The sequence below is a fragment of the Euprymna scolopes genome, chromosome 18, assembly GCF_053919585.1.
Source record: "Euprymna scolopes isolate OS-2025 chromosome 18, ASM5391958v1, whole genome shotgun sequence".
Lineage (NCBI taxonomy): Eukaryota > Metazoa > Mollusca > Cephalopoda > Sepiida > Sepiolidae > Euprymna > Euprymna scolopes.
In genome coordinates, this window is record NC_136499.1 from 97,437,481 (window position 1) to 97,463,980 (window position 26,500).

General features: G+C 29.0%; 1 protein-coding gene and 1 pseudogene across 1 annotated transcript in view; both read right to left on the reverse strand.

Annotated features, from left to right (window-relative positions):
- Window positions 1-26,500, reverse strand: part of LOC145297701 (uncharacterized) — a 246,704-nt gene that overhangs the window by 164,517 nt on the left and 55,687 nt on the right. The gene's annotated exons all lie outside the window — the stretch shown is intronic.
- On the reverse strand, window positions 10,683-10,799 carry LOC145301492 (5S ribosomal RNA; annotated as a pseudogene).

The window sequence follows — 26,500 nt, forward strand, 5'->3', positions numbered from 1 at the left end:
CATTCAATAAGTAACGTCCCCAACCTACTTCAATCGTCTGATCCATCTGAAAGTTTGCATGTGCAATGATTTATATCTCTAGGAGTTATATGGCAAATTGCAGCTCTGAACTAATTGTGGTTTCTGATTTACAGGTGTTTGGACTGAGTAAGGTATAAAATGGAGCCCGTTGAGTGTCGAACAGTATTTGAAAGACACACGTCGCAAGAGACTTTTGACGAAATGAAAGAAATGTATGGTAAGAATACCTCATCATACGAATTCGTAAAAAGCTGGTACAAAGCCCACACATGATCGCCCCCCCCCCATTTCTGCCAGTGATGATGCATCGGTCAGTCAAGTTGAGGCAGCGATTTTGGAAGATCGACGGATTAAGATTAATACAGAGTCGGTGGTACTATCATTAAAATATGGATCAGTGGTCTCCCAGATGGATTCCCAGGTTAGTGACATCTTTCCAGAAGTCAAGTTCTTAAAGATGAATTTGGGGATGGTCTAAGAAGATGAATCAAAGTTTTTCAAAAGATTGATTCCATATGATAAAGACTCAATTTAGTCCCTTACTTTTGGACGTTCCTATTTTGAAAATAAATAAATGTTATAATTCTTTTTCTACCCTTTGCAAATGATCCAAATTTTAGTTGTGAAAATTTCAGCTTTTCACCGCTGTTATTTCTAACAAATATTAGGTTTTAAAATGTTGCCCCTTAGTTTCGGACGCTACTATAGGTACACACGTAATATACACACATGTGCATATATATATATAATATCTACCAATATAATACAGACACATAGATATGTGTGAGTGTGTCTAGCAATTTTGCATTGTTTAATTAATATTGTCTAAACTAATGGTCATAAGAACCATTTATGTAACTGTCATTGGATTGCGCTTCCCCGGCGCTGACAAGTACTGCGTAGATATGTAGTATTCATCGTAAACACTCCTTTTTCACCCTCCTCGAAAAAGATACAGGTGGCCGATTTAATGCTGTATACAAGTGCGGTTTTAATTGGCTTCTCAGCGGATCCGACCACATGTCCAAGTCGGTTTCGTTTGTTCAGCTGCATAAAAGCCCAAACCGATATTTAAATCATTTCAAAAGCAAGACCCATAGGGGGTTTATATCGCCGTCGATCTTCCATCTCTCTCCCCACTTACTCTTTCATGAGGATATATATATATATATATATATATATATATTAATGGCTAATATATATATATATATAATAATCGCTACGACTCATCAGAGTGGCTGTATCAGCAACTCTGACGAGTCGTAGACGACGAAACACGTGTCAGTGGATAATTACATTTTAAAAATAATATATATATATATATATATATATATATATATATATATATACATACCGCTTCCCATGTGGAGGCACCAAATTGGTTAAAAGGGAAAATTATTCCCCACTCGCATTTAGGTAAAAATGCTCTTTCGTAAATAATTGAATTCATTCAAAACATATGTCTAAAACCAAGACAAAAACAACATCTATAATAATGTAATATATATATATATATATATATATATATATATATATATATATAACTGTCCAATATATATATAACTGTCTAATATATATATATATATATATATAATGTCAAATATCTATAATGTCATATATATATATATATTAATGTCAAATATATATATATTAATGTCAAATATATATATATATTAATGTCAAATATATATATATATTAATGTCAAATATATATATATATATTAATGTCAAATATATATATATATATATTAATGTCAAATATATATATATATATATTAATGTCATATATATATATATATTAATGTCATATATATATATATATTAATGTCAAATATATATATATATTAATGTCAAATATATATATATATTAATGTCAAATATATATATATATTAATGTCAAATATATATATATATTAATGTCAAATATATATATATATATATATATTAATGTCAAATATATATATATATATTAATGTCAAATGTATATATATATATATTAATGTCAAATATATATATATATATATATTAATGTCAAATGTATATATATATATATTAATGTCAAATATATATATATATATATTAATGTCAAATGTATATATATATTAATGTCAAATATATATATATATATTAATGTCAAATATATATATATATTAATGTCAAATATATATATATATATTAATGTCAAATATATATATATATATTAATGTCAAATATATATATATATATTAATGTCAAATATATATATATATATTAATGTCAAATATATATATATATATTAATGTCAATATATATATATATATATATATATATATATATTAATGTCAAATATATATATATATATTAATGTCAAATATATATATATATATATTAATGTCAAATATATATATATATATATATATATTAAATTAGAATATATATATATATTAAATTACCATATATATATATATTAATGTAAAATATATATATATATATTAAATTAACATATATATATATATTAATGTAAAATATATATATATATATTAATGTCAAATATATATATTAATGTCAAATAAATATATTAATGTCAAATAAATATATTAATGTCAAATATATATATATATATATATTAATGTCAAATATATATATATATATTAATGTCAAATATATATATATATATTAATGTCAAATATATATATATTAATGTCAAATATATATATATATTAATGTCAAATATATATATATATGTATATATATATTAATGTCACATATATATAGTAATATCAAATATATATATATATAAATATTAATGTCAAATATATATATATATATATATATATTAATGTCAAATATATATATATATATTAATGTCAAATATATATATATATATTAATGTCAAATATATATATATATATATATTATATATATTAATGTAAATATATATATATATTATATATTAATGTAAATATATATATATATTAATGTAAAATATATATATATTAATGTTTAATATATATGTATATATATATAAAAGTTTAATATATATATATATATTAATGTCTAATATATATATATTAGACAATATATATATATATGTATATATATATATTAATGTCTAATATATCTATATATATTAATGTTTAATATATCTATATATATTAATGTTTTATATATATATATATATTATTGTTTAATATATATATATATATTATTGTTTAATATATCTATATATATATTATTGTTTAATATATCTATATATTATTGTTTAATATATCTATATATTATTGTTTAATATATCTATATATTATTGTTTAATATATCTATATATTATTGTTTAATATATCTATATATATTAATGTTTAATATATATATATATTATTGTTTAATATATATACATATATTAATGTTTAATATATATATATATTAATGTTTAATATATATATATATATTAATGTTTAATATATATATATATTAATGTTTAATATATATATATTAATGTTTAATATATATATATTAATGTTTAATATATATATATTAATGTTTAATATATATATATTAATGTTTAATATATATATATTAATGTTTAATATATATATATTAATGTTTAATATATATATATTAATGTTTAATATATATATATATATATATTAATGTTTAATATATATATATATTAATGTTTAATATATATATATATTAATGTTTAATATATATATATATTAATGTTTAATATATATATATAAATGTTTAATATATATATATATAAATGTTTAATATATATATATAAATGTTTAATATATATATATAAATGTTTAATATATATATATAAATGTTTAATATATATATATAAATGTTTAATATATATATATATATAAATGTTTAATATATATATATATAAATGTTTAATATATATATATATATATAAATGTTTAATATATATATATATAAATGTTTAATATATATATATATATATATAAATGTTTAATATATATATATATATAAATGTTTAATATATATATATAAATGTTTAATATATATATATAAATGTTTAATATATATAAATGTTTAATATATATATATAAATGTTTAATATATATATATAAATGTTTAATATATATATATAAATGTTTAATATATATATATATATATTAATGTCTAATATATATATATATTAATGTCTAATATATATACATATTAATGTCTAATATATATACACATAAATGTCTAATATATATATATATTAATGTATAATTTAAATATATATATACATATTTATGTATATATATATATATTTATGTATATATATATATTTATGTATATATATATATATATTTATGTATATATATATATTTATGTATATATATATAGTTATGTATATATATATATATATATTTCGGTATATATATATATATTTATGTATATATATATATTTATGTATATATATATATATTTATGTATATATATATATATTTATGTATATATATATATATATTTATGTATATATATATATATATTTATGTATATATATATTTATGTATATATATATATTTATGTATATATATATATTTATGTATATATATATATTTATGTATATATATATATTTATGTATATATATATATTTATGTATATATATATATTTATGTATATATATATATTTATGTATATATATATATATTTATGTATATATATATATTTATGTATATATATATATTTATGTATATATATATTTATGTATATATATATTTATGTATATATATATATTAAGGTCTTATTTAAATATATATATATTAATGTCTAATTTAAATATATATATATATATAAATGTCTAATTTAAATATATATACATATTTATGTATATATATATATATATATATATATATTAAATGCTAAATACAAACTTATCAACATTGTGATTTAAAAAATAAAAAATGAAAATGAAGGTTAACTAACCAGGTTTCGTTCCTCGCTCAACAGAGCTAAATCGAGGAAAATACGATAAAAAAAAAGTCATGAAGATTTACTTTTTGCTTGCAAAGAGGTGCAGCGAACTAAGTAATACCACGAATTTCAGTGCTGACATGTTTACGATCTTGAGTAATCGCACTCGCCCTTTCATTTAAAAATTCTAGAGACTATTTTTATAAAAAGCCTGTGAGACTGTCTTTGCAAGCAAAAAGAAAATATTTTAGGACTTAATTTAGTTTCTATGTAATTTTCCCCTGTTTATTTTTCGCTTTTTTTTCTCCCCTGCCACATTCATTAGTTTTTTTATCGTATTTTCCTCGATTTAGCTCTGATGAGCGAGGAAACAAAACCTGGTTAGCTAACCTTTATTTTCTTTTTTTTATATCATCATGTTGATTGTTCGCCATTTAGCCATTATTAAATTCTGTACCCCCCCATTTTTTTCATATATATATATATATATATATATATATATATATACTCTCCATCCTCTTTGTTACTCTGAGAAAGACAAAATGATATGTATCGCTTGATATTAATTGCCTCACCCCAGTGTCTCCCCATACATAAATATAACCGATATTACCCATCCTCATGCCAATCAGTTCAACATTCATAACGATCCACTAATTAGTTAAAGAATGAATCCTATATATTTTAGGAACTTTTTATATATACGTATGCTATCAGCAATTTATTTACTTGCGTCCCAGTTTTAGAAAGGATAGATATTTGTGCTGACTTTTTATATCGCAGCCAAAGCCCAACACTTTCCGTTCATGAACACGTATTCGTTGAACTAATTAAATTTACAGTTACATCCGTTGAGTTTAGCTTTAATGATGTAATGTACATGCACATTGATGGTGTAACGATGGGCTCCGTGTTGGAACCCACATTGGCCAACATTTTTGTAGGATTCCATGAGGAAAAATTAATGCCCGGACCCATAAAACCATTGGTCTACTTTGGATATGTAGACGACACGTTTTGCCTATTTGATAGTAATTCGGAGGCAAACGAATTTTTCTCGTTACTAAACAGTATGCATCCGGCGTTAAAGTATACGTATGAAAGTGAAGATAATTCCGCCCTGGCGTTTCTCGGTGTTTTGGTTACGAAAACTCCATCTAGTTACCTTACATCGATTTATCGCAAACCAACATTCATTGGGCTGTATACACGCTGCGATTCACTCTGCCCTAATAAGCGCAAATATAATTTAATTTGGATATTAACACTTCGTGCCCTAATGATCTGCTCGCTAGAAAAATTGGATGAAGAATTAAATACAATTACAGATGCTTTGTCCAATAATAGGTATCCTTTAGATGTAATTGAAACCACCATTAAAAGGAAAAGAGCAGATTTTTTACGAACAAAACCCAATATGGTGGATAAATGTCCGGTTTATATTCGATTGCCGTGGTTGGGGAAAGTAAGTGAAAAATTCATCAAACAAATTAGTTCAACTGTTGAAAGATGTTATTTTGCTTCAAATGTTCGTGTTGTATATAATACAAAACCATTAATGACTTCCAATAAAAAAGAGGTTCTACCCCCTCATCATATTAGTAATGTCATTTATTCATTTAAATGTGGTTGCGGTGCCGACTACGTAGGTCGAACATCTTTAAAATTGGTAAGTCGCATACAACAACATGTACCGAGCAAAATCAGGAATTAAGCATTCCTACCTACCGACGCTGTAAACAACACATATGGATCCGCTATAACGGAACACTTTATTAAATACCGGAATTGTGTAACGAACTTCAGCATCGACTCTTTCTCCGTATTGAATCGAGCTCACTCCGTATATCATATAAAAGTCTTGGCCACTGTTCACGTTCGCCTTAGGAAGCCTTCCCTTTTGTAAGTAAAAGGACTGCTTGTTGGGTTTGAACGTGATCAGCCTCTAAAATTCATCCCCATACGATTGCTCTAGCTCCCGTCTCTCTTTTTTTTTTTTTTTAGATTTTATCATTAAGGAAAACAAATTACTTAAAAAAAAAAAAAAAATCCCTCGATTCCAATTTTGATGAGTGAGGGCGAAACATGTCAATTGACTCGTTTTGATTTTTTCCCCCCTAATTTTATTTTTTACTCGCTATCCATTTTCCTTTTCTACTCGGTCTTTTTTTTTTTTTTTAATATAAAATGAATTCCGAAGGAATACGTCTTTCCTTCATGATTGCCTTAATAAAGTTTTTTACCCCCAAGAAAATCATGAAATATATATATATATATATATATATATATATATATATATATATATATATATATATATATATATATATATTGGCATTTTCATACAATAAACATGGATATAAATATCACTAAAACATCTGCTGGGTCATAAGCTTCATTTCGATACCTAACTTGCCTGGGTGGGTTGCCTGTAGGCTGAGATAAACCGCGTCACACACACACACACACACACACACACACAAAATCGAACTTACTAAGGGAGATAATAACTTCCGGTGAATACCGGAAAAATATTCAGTAAATAAAACGCTGTTTAGTAAATCGTTATTTTTTTGTTTTTTTTGCAATTTTTTTTTTTTTTGCATTTCCATACACCAAACGTGGATATAAATATCAATAAAACATCCACTGGGTCATAAGCTTCATTTCGGTACTTAACTTGCCTGGGTGGGTTGCCTGTAGGCTGAGATAAACCGCGTCATACACACACACACACACACACTAGGAAAATTTCTAATAAGATACAATTCATTCCTAAACTAATTAACCGATCATTTTTTCCGTAATTTTTGATGGGATGTGTGCACTCATTAGGTTGTAATTAATTTCCCTTCAAAAAAAGAAAAATCATAATAAAACTTTTTTGAAGAAGATTAAGCAGTCATCATGAAATGGCAGTCAAGGTTCGAGAAATACGTCAATCCGGTGCAGGAGTTTTTCAATTAAAACAGTTTTGCTTTTGGTATAATTTTGTATTTATTTTTAACTTTTACTTTCAGTGTGCTTATTTTGTACACGTCAGAGATGTATCCACCCCCATCAGCAACGGAGATGAATTGTGAGCTTAGCACATGTGGCAATTTTTCTTTTTGCCTTTGCTTTTGTAAAGTTGAAATCTGACAGAACTCGAACATCTGGAAGGAATATGTTGTTTTAATACAATCTATTTACACACGCGCGTGCGCGCGCACACACACATATAAGTAGGGCGAGGAGTTCGTGTGAATATGAAGAACGATTGCTACATATAGTAATTTACAGACAAATACACACGCATACACAAGCAAGCAAACAGGCGCATATACGCATATACACGTATAATCATTTAAGACATGGCATTAAACCACCTCGGGAAACATTAGGCAAGGTGTTCGTCCCCTTCCCCTCCCTCCCTGCCGCGAAGACCATCACTGCTCTTTTCATATTAAACTAGCAGGGAGACACGACGTTGCCAGGGATTTAAATAAAAAACCAACGAATGTTCCACACTTGAAATCGCCCATTTTTCAACTAAAACGATTGCCTGCTCTAATCGGGTATCCACCGTGGTGCACAGGGATGGAAGCTCTACATGCCTCATCGCGGTGACTTAGTGCACAATACCTTATAGAGAACCTACAGTGGATTTTATAAAATCATTTTTATACATAATTTAGACACGCCCTTGTCTTATCAAAGAATCCACTGATGGTTTTATGCGCCAGGTCCTTCTGCTTGTGCAGTTATAAAACTTCTCAAATGCACTTGTGATGTTAGGCTGTATAAGGGCGTTAAATTTGAGCAAAATCGGACTACGTCTTTTTAATCGGTTTTTTTTTCGATTATCGACTTTTCTATATTTATCGGAGGCATTTCGATACCAAAACTAAGAACAACCCCATTGTGAAATTAAAAAAAAAAATCGACCCAGCCGTTTCGGAGTCCATAGGGAACGAATGCACACACACACACACAAAGTACCTTTTATATACAAATAGAGAAAATGGTCTTCTGTCTAATCCTACGTTCAAACCCTATCAATCACTGCCTATCCAATCCGGTCCCGGCTATGACCTTTAAATATATCCAGTAATGTGACCCTAATTCGATAAATGTGGTGTCACCCCATATTTGCTATTACTCCCAGATATTTTCATCCGGAATAGTAACACCTGTTAGGATCTTGTCTACGCGTTAAATACAAGACAAAATGGATTTGATACAAAAGTGCACACACTTACTAGGTTTCAATTAGAGAAATGTAGCGAGTACTTTCACATCTTGATTGTTATTACTCCTAAGTCCATTCGGAACAGGAATAATAATAGTTGTCAGAGTCTGTCTACTTGCTTCACAACGAGAGCAGAGTTTGACACAATGTCGATGTTTACCATCGAAAATACAGCTCTTCCAAAAGAGGCACTCTGGTTTGATAAAAAAAAAAAATATAACCTCGCCTCAGTCTAAAATGACCTCGCCCTCAATGACCGAGGACAGAAAAGATTGAGGATAGTATCAGAACAGACACTACACTTTACTCCCAATGTCTCATCTTTAGATTAAACAGAGCCCGTTGTTCGCGGTTGGATTAATGATGAGTTGGGACTAGAAGACGCTTTCAGGACAAGATCAAAGTGTAGTATCTGTTCTTTAGATGCTGCACTTCAATTTCTTGTTCTCTGTCGGTGGAGGAGAAATCCTTCACGACTGAGACAATTTTTATTTTTGTTCCTTTTCTTCACGTTAAAAAACGACCCTGGTGTCTAACTGTCCCGTGGGGAGGCATTGTAAATAGGAACAGCTGATCTCAGATTGGCAAATCAAGGAAAGACTAAGAGTCTGTAACAATCAATCCAGAAGTTCTTCATTGTGATCTGTGCAGTCCAGATAGTGACCAGCGATAAAGGGTTGATTGCATATTTTCAGATGGTTCGTGAATCACCACATTTATAAAAAGTTAGGTATATATCTATATATTTGTGTGTGTATATGCATATATACGTGTATATATGTATATATATGTGTATATACATATATACGTGTATATATGTATACATATATATGTGTGTATATACATATATACGTGTATATATGTATACATATATATGTGTGTATATACATATATACGTGTATATATGTATACATATATATGTGTGTATATACATATATACATATGTGTGTATATGTATGTATATATCTATATATGTATGTATCTATATATGCATGTATGTTCCTCTGACATATATAAAAAAATCTACCTTTTCTATTTAGAAATTATTAAAACGAACTTTTTAATATACTCAGTCATGGATATGCGAGCGACTACCTGAAGGTTAAGTAATTTGCGTATTCCTTTAAAACACGAGCATTAATTACTTGTAATGGTTTCTAATCAGATGATGAATTTCATTTCATTATTACAGCGAATTTTATTTATGCATACTTTCTACATTCTGCATAGAATTTATGATGAAAACATTCTAACACACGGAAATTACATAAATTGACTCTATAATAAATACAAAATCTGCATGAATAAAAATATCACACACACATGTACATATAATATATAAAGGCTTCCTTTAGTCTTGACAGACTATGGATACCCACAGTAAGGATGCCTGCGCGTGAAATTTTTGTGGCAAGAGTTGCGCAATCTCCAACCACACCTCCCCTGAATCGACATTGTTGAATACCAGTGGAAAGTGGAGGTTCAAGGACGACTGGAAACAATGCCGAGATAAGCGGAAAGCACATACAGCGACTAGAATTCCCAAATGGTCACCCATCAAGTACTAGCCAGGCTCAACGTTGCTTAACTTCGGTGATCTGTCGAGAACCGGTGTGTCAACGTGATTATGCCGTATATAATATATATATATATATATATATATATATATATATATATATATATATATATGTATAACGTATATTATATATATGTATTATATGTATATATAATATAAATAATATATATGTATAATATATATAATCGATACATGTATAGTATATAATATATATATATGTATAGTATATATATATGTATAATATATATAATCGATACATGTATAGTATATATAATATATAGATGTATAGTACATATAATATATAGATGTATACTATATATAATATATAGATGTATACTATATATAATATATAGATGTATACTATATATAATATATAGATGTATACTATATATAATATATAGATGTATACTATATATAATATATACTATATATAATATATAGATGTATACTATATATAATATATAGATGTATACTATATATAATATATAGATGTATACTATATATAATATGTAGATGTATACTATATATAATATGTAGATTTATACTATATATAATATGTAGATTTATACTATATATAATATGTAGATTTATACTATATATAATACATAGATTTATACTACATATAATACATAGATTTATACTACATATAATATATAGATTTATACTATATATAATTACATTAATATAATATATAGATTTATACTATATATAATATATAGATTTATACTATATTTAATATATAGATTTATACTATATATAATATATCGATTTATACTATATATAATATATAGATTTATACTATATATAATATATAGATTTATACTATATATAATATATAGATTTATACTATATATAATATATAGATTTATACTATATATAATATATAGATTTATACTATATATAATATATAGATTTATACTATATATAATATATAGATTTATACTATATATAATACATAGATTTATACTATATATAATATATAGATATATAATATATTTAATATATAGATGTATAATATATTTAATATATAGATGTATAATATATTTAATATATAGATGTATAATATATTTAATATATAGATGTATAATATATTTAATATATAGATGTATAATATATTTAATATATAGATGTATAATATATTTAATATATAGATGTATATATTATAGATGTATAATATATATAATATATAGAATATATAGATGTATAATATATATAATATATAGATGTATAATATATATAATATATAGATGTATAATATATATAATATATAGATGTATAATATATATAATATGTATGTCGATGACTAAAATATATTTTATATTTATAAAAGCTCCCCTCTTTGGTAGAGCACTCTCGTAAATTATCTTACTCGCTACTTAATTTAGCTGAAATAATGCGAAGCTCGCGATTTGTTTACAAACAAACGTTTGAGCCCTCTACGAGTAGCGGACGAATGTTTATTTAAATAATCGTTCGGACAGGTTAATTTCGGCCACCGATTCCGTAGTCAAGGGGGTAGGACTGCCGACTGTCATCACGACGGTTCTAGGTTCGATCCTCGGCTTGGGAGAGGTGTTAGTCTAGCGGCACTGATGAGTTGTGATACAACGAAACAGGTCTGTATGTCGATGACTAAAATATATTTTATATTTATAAAAGCTCCCCTCTTTGGTAGAGCACTCTCGTAAATTATCTTACTCGCTACTTAATTTAGCTGAAATAATGCGAAGCTCGCGATTTGTTTACAAACAAACGTTTGAGCCCTCTACGAGTAGCGGACGAATGTTTATTTAAATAATCGTTCGGACAGGTTAATTTCGGCCACCGATTCCGTAGTCAAGGGGGTAGGACTGCCGACTGTCATCACGACGGTTCTAGGTTCGATCCTCGGCTTGGGAGAGGTGTTAGTCTAGCGGCACTGATGAGTTGTGATACAACGAAACAGGTCTGTATGTCGATGACTAAAATATATTTTATATTAATATATATAATATATAGATGTATAATATATATAATATATAGATGTATAATATATATAATATATATTATATATAATTTAAATATTATATATATTATATATAATTTAAATATTATATGTATTATATATAATTTAAATATTATATATAATATATATAATTTTAATATTATATATAATATATATACATACTATATATTATATATATAATTTTTATCTCTATATATATAAAAGCGAAAATGTGTGTGAGTGTGTGTGTTTCGACAAACTGAATAAAATTCACAAACCTGGTCTCATACGAAAGCCCCATCCTTTGCCCGACAAAAATCGAACAATTGGCCAAAAACGTTAATTTTTGCACCCTGAAATCAACACTTTTCTACAGGAGGGGGGGGGTCAGCAAACCCGTCCTCTCATGACGAGATCGGTTCTACGCATACGTCAGAGGATATCATAACCTGATCTAGTTTAAATATTTGAAGAACTGACACAATTGCATGTGTGTCGTGTTAGCTCAATTGGTTAGAGCATTGGGTCATTATCTAAACGTTTTTGGTTCGAATCGTGGTGTGAGATGTGTTTTTTTTTTCGATTTTTTAAATTTTCATATTGAAGCAGGGTTATTTAAGTCATTTTTCACGTAACGTTCGTTTTCCTGTTTTTTTTTTTTTTTTACTTCGCTTATTCTTAGATTTTCATTAACACCCCCCACCCCCGACCGACCACACACACCCAAAAAAACCCAGGTATCCACTGATTTTTTAAATTCTAATATTGAAACAGGCTTATTTAAGCCATTTTCACGTGTTTTTTTTTTGGGGGGGGGGGGTATTTTTCAGATTTTTTAAAGCAGTTTTAACGTTCGGTTTTCTGTTTTTTTTGTTTTTGTGATTTTTACATTTAACATCGTTCGTTTGCCTTACGTTAGTTTTTTTGTGTTTTATTCTTATGTTTTGATTACCCCCCCCGCGTTCGTATTTCTGTTTTCTTTTTTACTTCACTTATTCTTAGGTTTTCATTAACACCCCCCCAGCCCCGACCGACCACACACACACACCCAAAAACATCCGGGTATCAACTGATTTTTTAAATTCTAATATTGAAACAGGCTTACTTAAGCCATTTTCACGTGTTTTTTTTTTTGGGGGGGGGAGGGTAATTTTCAGATTTTTTAAAGCAGTTTTAACGTTCGGTTTTCTGTTTTTTTGTTTTTGTTTTTTCGATTTTTACATTTAACATCGTTCGTTTGCCTTACGTTAGTTCTTTTGTGTTTTATTCTTATGTTTTGATTACCCCCCCCCACCCCACCGCGTTCGTATTTCTGTTTTATTTTTTGTTTTGTTTTTTTCTTCACTTATTCTTAGGTTTTCATTAACACCCCACACCGCCCGACCATACACACCACCAAACACTCGGCCAACGCCGGGTAGCCCCCCGCTAGTATAATATATATAACATATATATCATGAATATATATATATAATATATATCATAAATATATAATATATATCAAATATATATATATATATGATATATATCATAAATATATATATATATATATATAATATATATCAAATATGTATATATGATATATATCAAATATGTATATATGATATATATCAAATATGCATATATGATATATATCATAAATATATATATATAATATATATCAAATGTATATATGATATATATCATATGTATATATGATATATATCATATGTATATATGATATATATCATATGTATATATGATATATATCATATGTATATATGATATATATCATATGTATATATGATATATATCATATGTATATATGATATATATCATATGTATATATGATATATATCATAAATATGTATATATGATATATATCATAAATATGTATATATGATATATATCATAAATATGTATATATGATATATATCATAAATATGTATATATGATATATATCATAAATATGTATATATGATATATATCATAAATATGTATATATGATATATATCATAAATATGTATATATGATATATATCATAAATATGTATATATGATATATATCATAAATATGTATATATGATACATACCATAAATATGTATATATGATACATACCATAAATATGTATATATGATATATATCATAAATATGTATATATGATATATATCATAAATATGTATATATGATATATATCATAAATATGTATATATGATATATATCATAAATATGTATATATGATATATATCATAAATATGTATATGATATATATCATAAATATGTATATGATATATATCATAAATATATATATGATATATATCATAAATATATATATAATATATATCATAAATATATATATAATATATATCATAAATATATATATATATATATAATATATATCATAAATATATATATATAATATATCATAAATATATATATATAATATATCATAAATATATATATATAATATATATCATAAATATATATATATATAATATATATCATAAATATATATATATAATATATCATAAATATATATATAATATATATCGTAAATATATATATAATATATATCGTAAATATATATATAATATATATCGTAAATATATGTATAATATATATCGTAAATATATATATAATATATATCGTATATAATATATATCGTAAATATATAATATATATAAAATAAATATATAATATATATCAAATATATATATAATATATCAAATATATATATAATATATATCAAATATATAGTATATATCATAAATATATATAATATGTATCAAATATATATATCATAAATATATATAATATATATCAAATATATATATCATAAATATATATAATATATATCAAATATATATATATATCATAAATATATATATAATATATCCAAAATATATATATATAATATATATCATAAATATATCATATAAATATATCATATATCATAAATATATCATATATATATCATATATCATATATATCATATATCATATATATCATAAATATATCATATATATCATAAATATATCATATATATCATAAATATATCATAAATATATCATATATAAATATATCATATATATATAATATATCATAAATATATAATATATATATAATATATATCATAAATATATAATATATATATAATATATATCATAAATATATCATATACATAATATACTAGCGGGGGGTACCCTGCGTGGCCCTGGTGTTTGTAGGTGTGTGTGTTGGGGAAGGGGTGATCAAAACAACCCTGTTAAAAAAAACGTTTGCTGGATGTTTGGAGATGTAAAAGAAAAAAGTTTTAATATGAAAGTAGGCTTGAACCCGAACCTTTGATGTGGAGGTGGAAACGGAATGGAAAAACACCCTGGGACGTAACCATCTTGACCACGAGAGAAGAGGAATGAAAAGCATCTTAATTTAATGTTTATAAAATGAAATTGACAGGTGCGAGAAACTTAAGTCGCCTGAGGTTTGACCTTGAAACATGACGCGGCTGCAAACCAGTTTTCGTTTGTTTTATACTGAAAAGAGAAAGAAACACGCAGCGATCGATATATCTGGGGAAAAATAGCGCGTGAAAGTCGGGCAAATTAAATACACACGCGACACTCGTTCTTAAGTCGTAGATATTATCATTTAGACGTAATATAAAAAGTTTTAAGAAGAAGCGAGCCGAGCGAGAAGGCCGACGAAAAAAGCATACACACAAACATACATTTTCGCTTTCACATATATATACTAGCGAGGGGTGTGTGGAAACTCTGGGGCTGGGGGGGGGGGGTAAAAATGTTTTGGTAGGTAAGTATGAGGCAAAGTTGTAAATTAAAGTGTGAAAAAAAAGTGCGACGTTAACCATTGCCCCATCGCGAGATGCTAACGGAAACACGTTTGAATTTATTTAATTACTTGGATTTGACAGGTTCTCGTTTTAATGATTTAATGAGGTCAAGTTTGAGTGCGGGATAGTATTTCATTTACTGCGGGAACGCTTCCCAAGATGTTATAGGAAAAAGACTAACCCACATGCGGCGAGCGACAAATGTTGAATATTTATCTTCCCGAAATCGAGCAAATTAAACAGACAGGCGAGCTTCGTTGTTAACTCTGAGATATTACGATTCATATGTGATATAAAAAGTTTTAAAAAGTTGTTAGGCGATCGACCGCTTCTCTGAAAAAAGCCTTTTGTAGACACACAGAAAAAGCGAACACACATACAAACATACATACATTTTCGCTTTTATATTTATAGATAAGATATATCATAAATATATCATATATATAATATATATATGTAATTTATATAATATATATATATATATTTAATATATATACAATATATAAATAATTTATATATATATAATAACAGGCCACTCAGTGGTGCTTCTTTCAAAATTCGCTTGCATTTTTGTTTTATTTGTGCAGATTTTGTTTTTATTATCTTTTTTTTTATCGATTTTAGTGTTATACTCAATATGTAGTTGTAATTTCAAAATTAATAAAAATAAAATGACTTGGGTGCTATCAATTAGAATCGAAACTAAAATATTTAGCGCTCTGGCTTTAATCATTACCGTTTGAGCTATTGGTAGATCAATAAGAAAGCGTCATAATTTTACCGACTTTAACGTACAAATATATCTTTGCGCATGCGTACAAGAGCACTTTAAGTTGACTAACGCCTGCCAAGTGTTAATTTTTTTTCAATGTGGAACTCGAAACTGCTATTTATACCGGCTGAAAATTTAATCGAATTACTCTATAGGGTAAAATCCCCTCTATATCAAGTTTCAAAGTTGTAGAGCAAAAATTGGCAGGGGAGTTTGGTAGAGACTGTTCAGCAGACGGAAAGACAAATCACTGTTATACAAATACATTATATATGTACATCATATATATGAATTATATAAAGAAGGTATTCAGTAGATTACGCATAAAAATGTAAGGAATAGAGTGAACTTTTCCTAACATCATAGGCCAATATGTGCTTTTTTTTTCGTGTGGCTTACAAAACAAAATATGATATGGAACCTGTTAAAAAAATGAATATTAATGCAAAGGTAAAATTAACTTTGCTTTATATAAGAAGATATGCTTGCACCCCCCCAAAAAAAACCTAATTATAAATATTTCAAGATATCAAGCACTTGACTATAATTTTATTTACGAAAACGACTTTATTCGGCCTTAAATTAGCTAAAAAGTGTTTACATGCCATAAAACAAAACAACTAAACCGGACGAAAACCAAGTACACACGTATAATCTACGTATGGATTCCATATGTGTGCAAATTTCTTTTTTTATTTCTGAAATCGCTTGATATATTTTTAATCTTTCTTACATATTTTGCGTAGATTTTATAATTACTCCTGGGAAATGGATGTATATAATATAACCACTCCCGACATTTGATGAGAGATTTGATCAAATCAGAAAATGAGTATGAGAAACGTACACCATATAGGCGTTTACTAAATCTGGTACAAGGATACTATTATTGAGCACCGAACTCACTTTTGAGTATACGACTCATCCATACACACTTGTTTATATTTATTTGAAAAAAATAATATAGTTATGAAGCCCTTTTAAGAAATTAAAAGCCCTTTTAAGAAATTAAAAGCCGTTTTAATAAACGAGCCCTGTTTGGAGAATTAAAAAAAAAGAAGCCGTTAACGCAAACGCTACAGTCTAACTTTCGATCCTTGAGTGTTCTTATTACTTTTTACAATGCACGCTCGCCGACATGGCATTCAGAGGCACTTAATTTTCCCCAGTTCTTGTGTTAATTGCTGATGGCCAGAAGGAAAGATATTAACCTACGGACTCAAGGTTGACTTTGTGACTAGGTTCGATTCCCTGACCAAACTAACAATTGAAAAACAAAAATGCGGCATTAACCATAAGCGGGTTTAACCGGCTTGCTCCAAAGAAGGAAGTTCCATGGAAGTATGAAATTCATAAGTGGTTCTCAGTAGCATGTACATCCCCGTTAGAGGAGATGACTACGTTAGTTTTTTTTTTCAGTTTCATTTTTATACTGATGATTGCAGAAGTATGAATCACTTAATTTAATATTTATTTGAAATTATATATATATATATATATATATATATATATATATGAGAGAGAGAGAGAGAGGGAGAGGGGAGAGAGATAGTAGTAAGTTATAAAATGTATATGGCGATTAAGCTACACTGAATATTCGCGTTTCATCCACTCTAGGACTCTTCAGGCTTATATATACATTTTATACCTTACTAACTAGCTCTACCTACGTATTGAACACTTTTGAAGTAAATACTTAAAGTTTACGCATAAATCTATACTTTCGTATATTAATTTTATGGGAGTAAATTAAGTAGTTATATATATATATATATATATACCCCGTATATAACGCCTTTGTTTGCTCCTCTCTTCATATACCTATACTAGCTGTACGCCCGATGTTGCCCGGTCGTACAATATGCTTAAACATGATATTTTAATTTATGCAGTTTGCGTATGTATTATCATAAAATCAATCCTCTGTTGAATGTTATATATTACGAGAAATAATTTCCCTGGTGGATTAATTCACAAAAAAAACAAACAAACAAAAAAAAATCAGAAAATAATAATAATAATAATAATAATAATAATAATAATAATAATAATACTAATAATAATAATAATGTTCATCAAATTACGTCTGTGTTTTTGTAAAATTATAAAATGCAAGTGTACAATTTTGGTACGCTTAGTGCAGGGTGGAACGATAAATTTGTCGCTCTCAATAAAAACAACACTACAGCTTTATTTTAAAATTTTTATTGAAAAAACAAAAAAGCGTCAATCCAGGTAACTTTATATAGTAGAGCTGATATCTATTCAATGTAGCCACCTTCAGCATCAGCCACCGCCTCAATACGGGTCCGGAACTGGGAGCATGCCTTTTCCACAAGTATCGGCGTGAGCTTGGCGAATACTCGGCGGGTGGCGATCAGGCTGGCTTTGGTATTGTAGGGGGTCATGTTGGTGATGTTCTTGACGTATGACTAAATGAAGTAGTTCTACCGGCTTAGGTCGAGGTAGGAAAGGGGCCACCGAGAGACGGATACAAAGTCGTAGCTCTCCTGAAGCCAAGCCTGGGTCTGTCTCTTTGGACTTGTGGGTCAGCGCAGAGTCCTGCTGCCAAACCCAGGGTATGACAGCGGCTATCTGATTGCACTAGGGGATCCCCATACATTTTAGCACATTCAGGTACACTTTGATTTGAGGTGGCATGATGTGGCCCTCACTTGAAACCACACCAAAAACCTTAACCGTGGCCTGGCCGGAAATTTCATTGAGCTGTGCCCTCAAACGGATTTGCATTTTGAGGGTGCTGGCAATGTGCCCTCAAGCGGATTTGCATTTTGAGGGTGCTGGCAATGGTCCTGTTGTCATAACTTGGATCAGTAGAGAGCATGAGTTGTACAGTGGCGCATCTCGATCTTGCTCGTTGAACATTGTGTCACTTTCAGACATGATAGAAGGCTCCTATCGTTGTTGGGATTTGTACACAACTAGTCAACAAGTAGATGGTCTCCCCCCAACCCCCCGGGTTTTTGTACACAACTAGTCAACAAGTAGATGGTCTCCCCCCAACCCCCCGGGTTTTTGTCAAACGGAAATGGAACCATGTCGTCATTTCTAGGGCGACAATTTTATCGTTCTACCCCATATATAACGCCTTTATTTGTTCCTCTCTTCATATACCTATACGCCCGGTGTTGCCCGGTCGTACAATACGCTTAAACATGATATTTTAATTTATGCAGATTGCGTATGTATCATCATAGAATCAATCCTCTATTGAAATGTTATATATTACGAGAAATAATTTGCCTGGTGGATTAATTCACAAAAAAACAAAAAAATAAATAAATAAATAATAATAATAATAATAATAATAATAATAATAATAATAATAATAATAATAATAATAATAATAATGTTCATCAAATTACGTCTGTGTTTGTCCAAAATATCATGTCAGCTGATATTTGGGCTGGTAAAGTCACTCTTGATTAATGTTTACATTTAAAATATGTAAACGAAGAAATGAAGCTATTCTAAGGGTTTCTTTTTTTATTTTTTATCGTAAATTGAACTTAGTAATAAGAGAAAAAAAGGGGGATCATTCGATCTGTAGTCGAATGCTCTACCGCTGAGCTATATATCAAGATGACAATAAATCTGCTGTTTTTTTTAAGAAGAAATGATTTGCTGAGATTTTATTATCACCTTGGCCGATGTAACGTAAAATATTCCCCTGTGAAAATTTCACACAAAGTTAATTTATATGTCTGGCAGTGTTCTTAGATATATTTTGTACAGAAATACATCCGATAAGTAAAAAAAATCGAAAAAATCCGATCCTAAAAAATAGTCTTTCTTATAGATATATCAGAAAGAAAGAAAGAATATTTTTAGGATCGGATTTTTTCGATTTTTCATACTTATCAGTGAATTTCTGTACAAAACATATCTAAGAACACTGCCAGACATATAAATTAGCTTTGTGTGAAATTTGCAAAGGATAACTTCAGCCGTTTCGGAATCTATTAGGAAGGAACTCACACACAGTGACGTTTATATAACAGTAGAAATAGAGTCCTATATATATATATATATATATATATATATATATATATATATATATATATATATATATATAACACTCCTATTTTCCCGTCTGCTTCAAAAAACGAAGACATTCGTACTTTAAATATAAATGCATCCACATGTAAAATTTGCCTTTGAACATAATAGAAATAGTTCAGTAAGATGTTTAGTTGACAACATTTGCTGTTAAAACAAACGCATTTGCACCTGTGTGTGCTTCTGCCTTTACTCATCGTAGCAATCACATGAATCAGTGTTGTCGAACATAGGAAGGGGGTGATTTACAGATCATCAATTGTGGCTTCCGTTCGCATCGTGAACTTTGATTGAAACTTCTAAACAATTGTACAGAAGAGCTAGCAATGCACGCAGAGAGCATCTGAAGGCTAAGTTTTGATAATAAAGATGAACTGGAAGGCACAAAGGAATGATTGGTTAAACGAGATCACACCTTGTTATACATACACGTGTATTGTTATCCATACACGTACATTATATATATATAATAGTCAGTCAGTTGGGAAGAGACACGAAACAAATCAGATAATTTATGAAGGCTCCGTTCTCTCAAGCTACTTAAAACAATGAAGCGAATTAACAGTGTAAAGTACTCGGAGTTTATGAGGCGACCAAATGGCCGGTGATCGTCACTGGAATTAAATAAATTACTATTATAAATATCCATGATTTATTCCCAACTAGCGGGACTTTTGTCCCGGCGTTGCCTGTGCGAGTTGATGAAATGTAGAATCTGAAGCCCCAAAAGTAAAAAGACCGGAAAGGACCCCCCCTCCAAAAAACCCCCCCAAAAACGTCTTTCACCAATAATACTAAGAATTTATTCACAATGCAAAATAATAATAATAATAATAATAATAATAATAATAATAATAATAATAATAATAATAAGAAGAAGAATTGCGGATAATAGTAAAACGAAAACAATTATCGAATAAGAACCTCCACCCCTCACAAAAAAAACAATAATTAATTAACAAGAATTAGTTATTGCAAAACAAAGATCATTTTCTGCTATGAATAAGAAGCTGACATTTCAATCTCTCTCACTTACTCACACACACATCTTTTAGGCTGTCTGTCCATTCCAGTTATTCTCGGAAACTACCGTGTCGATCCGAGTGAAATTTTGTATGGCCCTTTGTTATAAGGTGCAGCGAACTAAGTAATATAGAACCCGTCGATGCACAGGTAGATATTAATAGGGGTTAGATTCAATGCAAAAATTAGCACAAATTCAATCATCAATTTGGCATAAAGCACTCATTCTAAGTCTATTGACTTTAACTCTTGTAAATTTTTAACAGGTTTATATATATATATATATATATATATATATATATATATATATATATATATATATATATATATTATGGCAGTATAATTTGGTTTCCTAGAAGTACATCCACTGAAACTACATGTGTCTACCAAAAAGAGCTTAATGAGTTAACAGAGCAGGTATATTAAATTTATTTATACAAACATTAATGGCTACATATGTGCATACATGTTTCTGTAATCATCCTTTTTAAGGAGACTATGCCTTCAGATCAAGAATTTCACTCGAAATTTCACCCAAGATGCAAACCCGTTCTCCTATATTTTGTAGTTAATATAAGAGAACGGTTTTGCATCTCGATTGAAATTCTTGGTCTGAAGACGTAGTCTCCCTAAAACGGACAATTACAGTTCGTTGGTTGTTTTTGTTTTACGGTATATCAACCCTTTTCGGGTTATTTAATGCCCAATCCAAAGATTTTGAAGAAAATTTTTTTTAATGGAATATATTTGTTGTTTTCACGTCGGTTTCTATTTAACCCATAGTTGGGACCCTAACAGGTACTACCACTCCGGGTCAGAGTGGACCTGGGAGCAATGGTAATTAAAGGGTGGCTCCACACTCCCCAAAGCCCGCAAGCTGGGGCCTCACCACTGGATATAGTTTAAGGTCATATCCAGGACCCCCATTGAGGGACTTTTACCCTCTGCAGGGGGGCAGTCGGCGTATTCTAATGCCCCACCGACAGAGCCAGGCAATTACAGAAACATGTATGCACACATGTAGCCATTAATGTTTGTATATATTATAACGCGCCAATAAAGACATAATATTCGTCATTAATGTTTCTTACTTTTCAAAGATAATAGGCGAGCAAACTATGTTGCGCATTACAAAATACTGAGGCTGAATCTTGCCTGTTTATGTTTGCATTTTTATGCTTTTCAACTGTTGCTGTCCATTCAGCTGGTTGGTTTTTTGACTCCGAGCCTGTCTCTGCTTTATCATTATTTTCATGGCAAGTGCTCGTCTGAGCTCCAATCTGTGGTCTCCCCTCGCCAAACTTTCATGAAAAACACTAGTGTAGCTGAAAACACTATCAATAATTTCCCCCACTCTTTATCTGTGCCTAAACCTAAACGTAGATTCCATGAACAAAGTTTCTTTCTTAGAAGTGCCCACCTGTGGAACTCTCTTCCATTTGCCTGCTTTCCGGCTGACTATAATATGGTCGTCTTCAAGTCCAACGTAAACAAGTTCTTGATGAGACGTTTCCCTTAAGTAATCCAATTTACCAAATTTCCACTAACAATTGTCCCATTGACCACTGTGTGCTTATTAACCCTTATCCTCGAGTCGCCTCTTGACCTTGATAAGTGGTGACTCCTTTGTAAAAAAAAAAAAAAAGTAGCAGGTCCATATTTCATCCATCGACACAAACGATTCATTTTGTTTCGTTGTTTTTTGATTGGCTATTGGCAAATGTGATACTCACTTTGAACGCAGCTTTGACATTAATGAAATTTCACACAAAATAGTGAATGATGTCTTGAACTTCTTTTCCGCCTCTTGATTGGAAAAAATGAACTTGTGAATTTTATTTACGTCTTCTGGTACAACTCTGATTTGAGCGTTCTGCAGCATTTGTGCTTGTACGACCGCGTTTAATGTCAGCATACCACATCTTATCCCTTGTTTCCGACGGAACAGAGGCTGAATAACACTTATAAAGCCATAGCTTTGCTTGAAAAGTGCTTTTCTTTTCACCAAAAAGTGATGCTTTGTCAAACGACAGTAGTTTCACTTAAACTAATTTGTAAACTAATAATCCAGAGGGCTCAAATTTTGATGCGTGTAATTTGAAGGTTAGTAATTTATATAAAAATCACATGGATTCTTTTTATTTGTGGCATCATCTATATCTAAGGCCAGAAACTTCTTGAGGTATGTCTTATTGTTTAGAAGTTACAGTTTAGACCGGAAAATGCCATTTTTTTAGAGTTCATCCCTCAGTACTTCCTCATGTAACCCTGTGTTAGCCCATAGGGTATTTTGTCACCCCAATTTAACTGAAGTGCTCATAATTCCTAGTTGGCAACTTATTTCTTTTCCTCCCTCCCAGTGAGGGTATAGCAGAATTTTAGCACAACCTTTCCTTTGTAACAAGTATTGTGCAATTGTATATCCGTTTTCCTTGGGGGTAGACCTCGCTTTGTCCTTCTGGGGTGTTCAGTCACTCCAGCTGAATAACATAGGTATAATTTTATGATTTATATATGTTTGTATTTTTTCCAATGGATGAAAATCTGTAAATATAAGCGCATATTATGTATCAGGATTGAGATTGTCGGACTGACTTCCTCATCTTGGTTGTTATAGACACAACGTTTCGGCCGTTTTGCCCTCCGGCCTTCATCAGGTGTTTTGTATCTGGGGAACCGTTTGTTCGGAGTCTCGAACCCAACCCTTTATTATTATTACGGGGGTACCGTGTTCGGACTCCAGCTCGGCTCTGGGACATAGTTGCTGATTCTCTGTTTTGAATGTTACTTTTCACTGCCTTCGTTCTGGATTGAACTCAGCACCTTTGGGTAACTAAATTTTGATACAACGTCTAGGACGACTCGGCCATATGTCACTAGGATAATTCTTAGTTGGTTTTTCTTAATGTTAAACCTATGTTGTTATTCAAGGTTTTCTCTCTCTATCAGAGGTGTCCAAATTGCATTCAGCTCTATGCTTGGTTTGCTCAGTAGGTTGTTATGTCCGAGCATGTGAGCTGTTTCTTTAAGTTTTCTCACTTTCCAGTGGGTCTCTCTGTTTATTATTTTTACTTCATCCCATAGGGGGCGATGGTCCCCCCTCTCCATCCATGCTGAAGGCCGGAGGGCAAAACGGCCGAAACGTTGTGTCTATAACAACCAAGATGAGGAAGTCAGTCCGACAATCTCAATCAATGAAAACACCTCATCTCAAAAATACAGACAATTACTATGTATCAGGATATTCTGTAATATTTCACATGGAACTAATGTTTTGACAATTTCTTTATCGTAAGTTTTGATGGGTTTATTATTTTATGTACAAGTCATTACTCTTTCAGTCTTGTAACTATGAGCTTAATTTTTCCTTAGTTTTATAATTTATTTTATTGCATTATTTTATATTGATATCAACAAGATACAAGTGAATCAAACTGTTCAGCAGGGATTGTAGATATATCCTGAACCAGCAGGATAGGTATATTTTACAAAATAATAAAACTATAAACATTTTTGTATTAGGTTATGTATAAACACCCCATGAAACTAACCATGTTTGGAACACCTAGGTGACTAACGCAGGGTTAAAAAGAAATATTTATGAAAATTGGGTTTGACGTAAAAAAAAAAGAAAAGAAAAAAAAATTTGAAATTTATTTGGCCATTACCTACTGAAATAAATTTTATAAAATCTCAGCAAAATGGCGTTCAGAAATTTCATAATATTGACATTGCTTAAACGCGCTGAAGAAAAAAAACCTTTCCTTTGTAACATACACACCTACGCACATAATAAAAAATGTCAGCCATTGCGACCGTTTGATCACATATCAGAGGAAACAACAGACAACGCTATTCATTTCTGTTGCCTGGCAACCCTAATCTAATTAGTAAAATAGGAGATGCCATTGACTCGAGGTCAATCGGTGACCTTTTATTTATCAGTGACACTTGGGTCGTCGTGGAACAAGGAAATTAGTTTCGTGTATTAGTCACTGCCTTTTACACATCGCGCCGGATTCAGTCGTTAACTTAAAAAAGGACGGGTTTCGTCTGGCATAAACTGATCCAC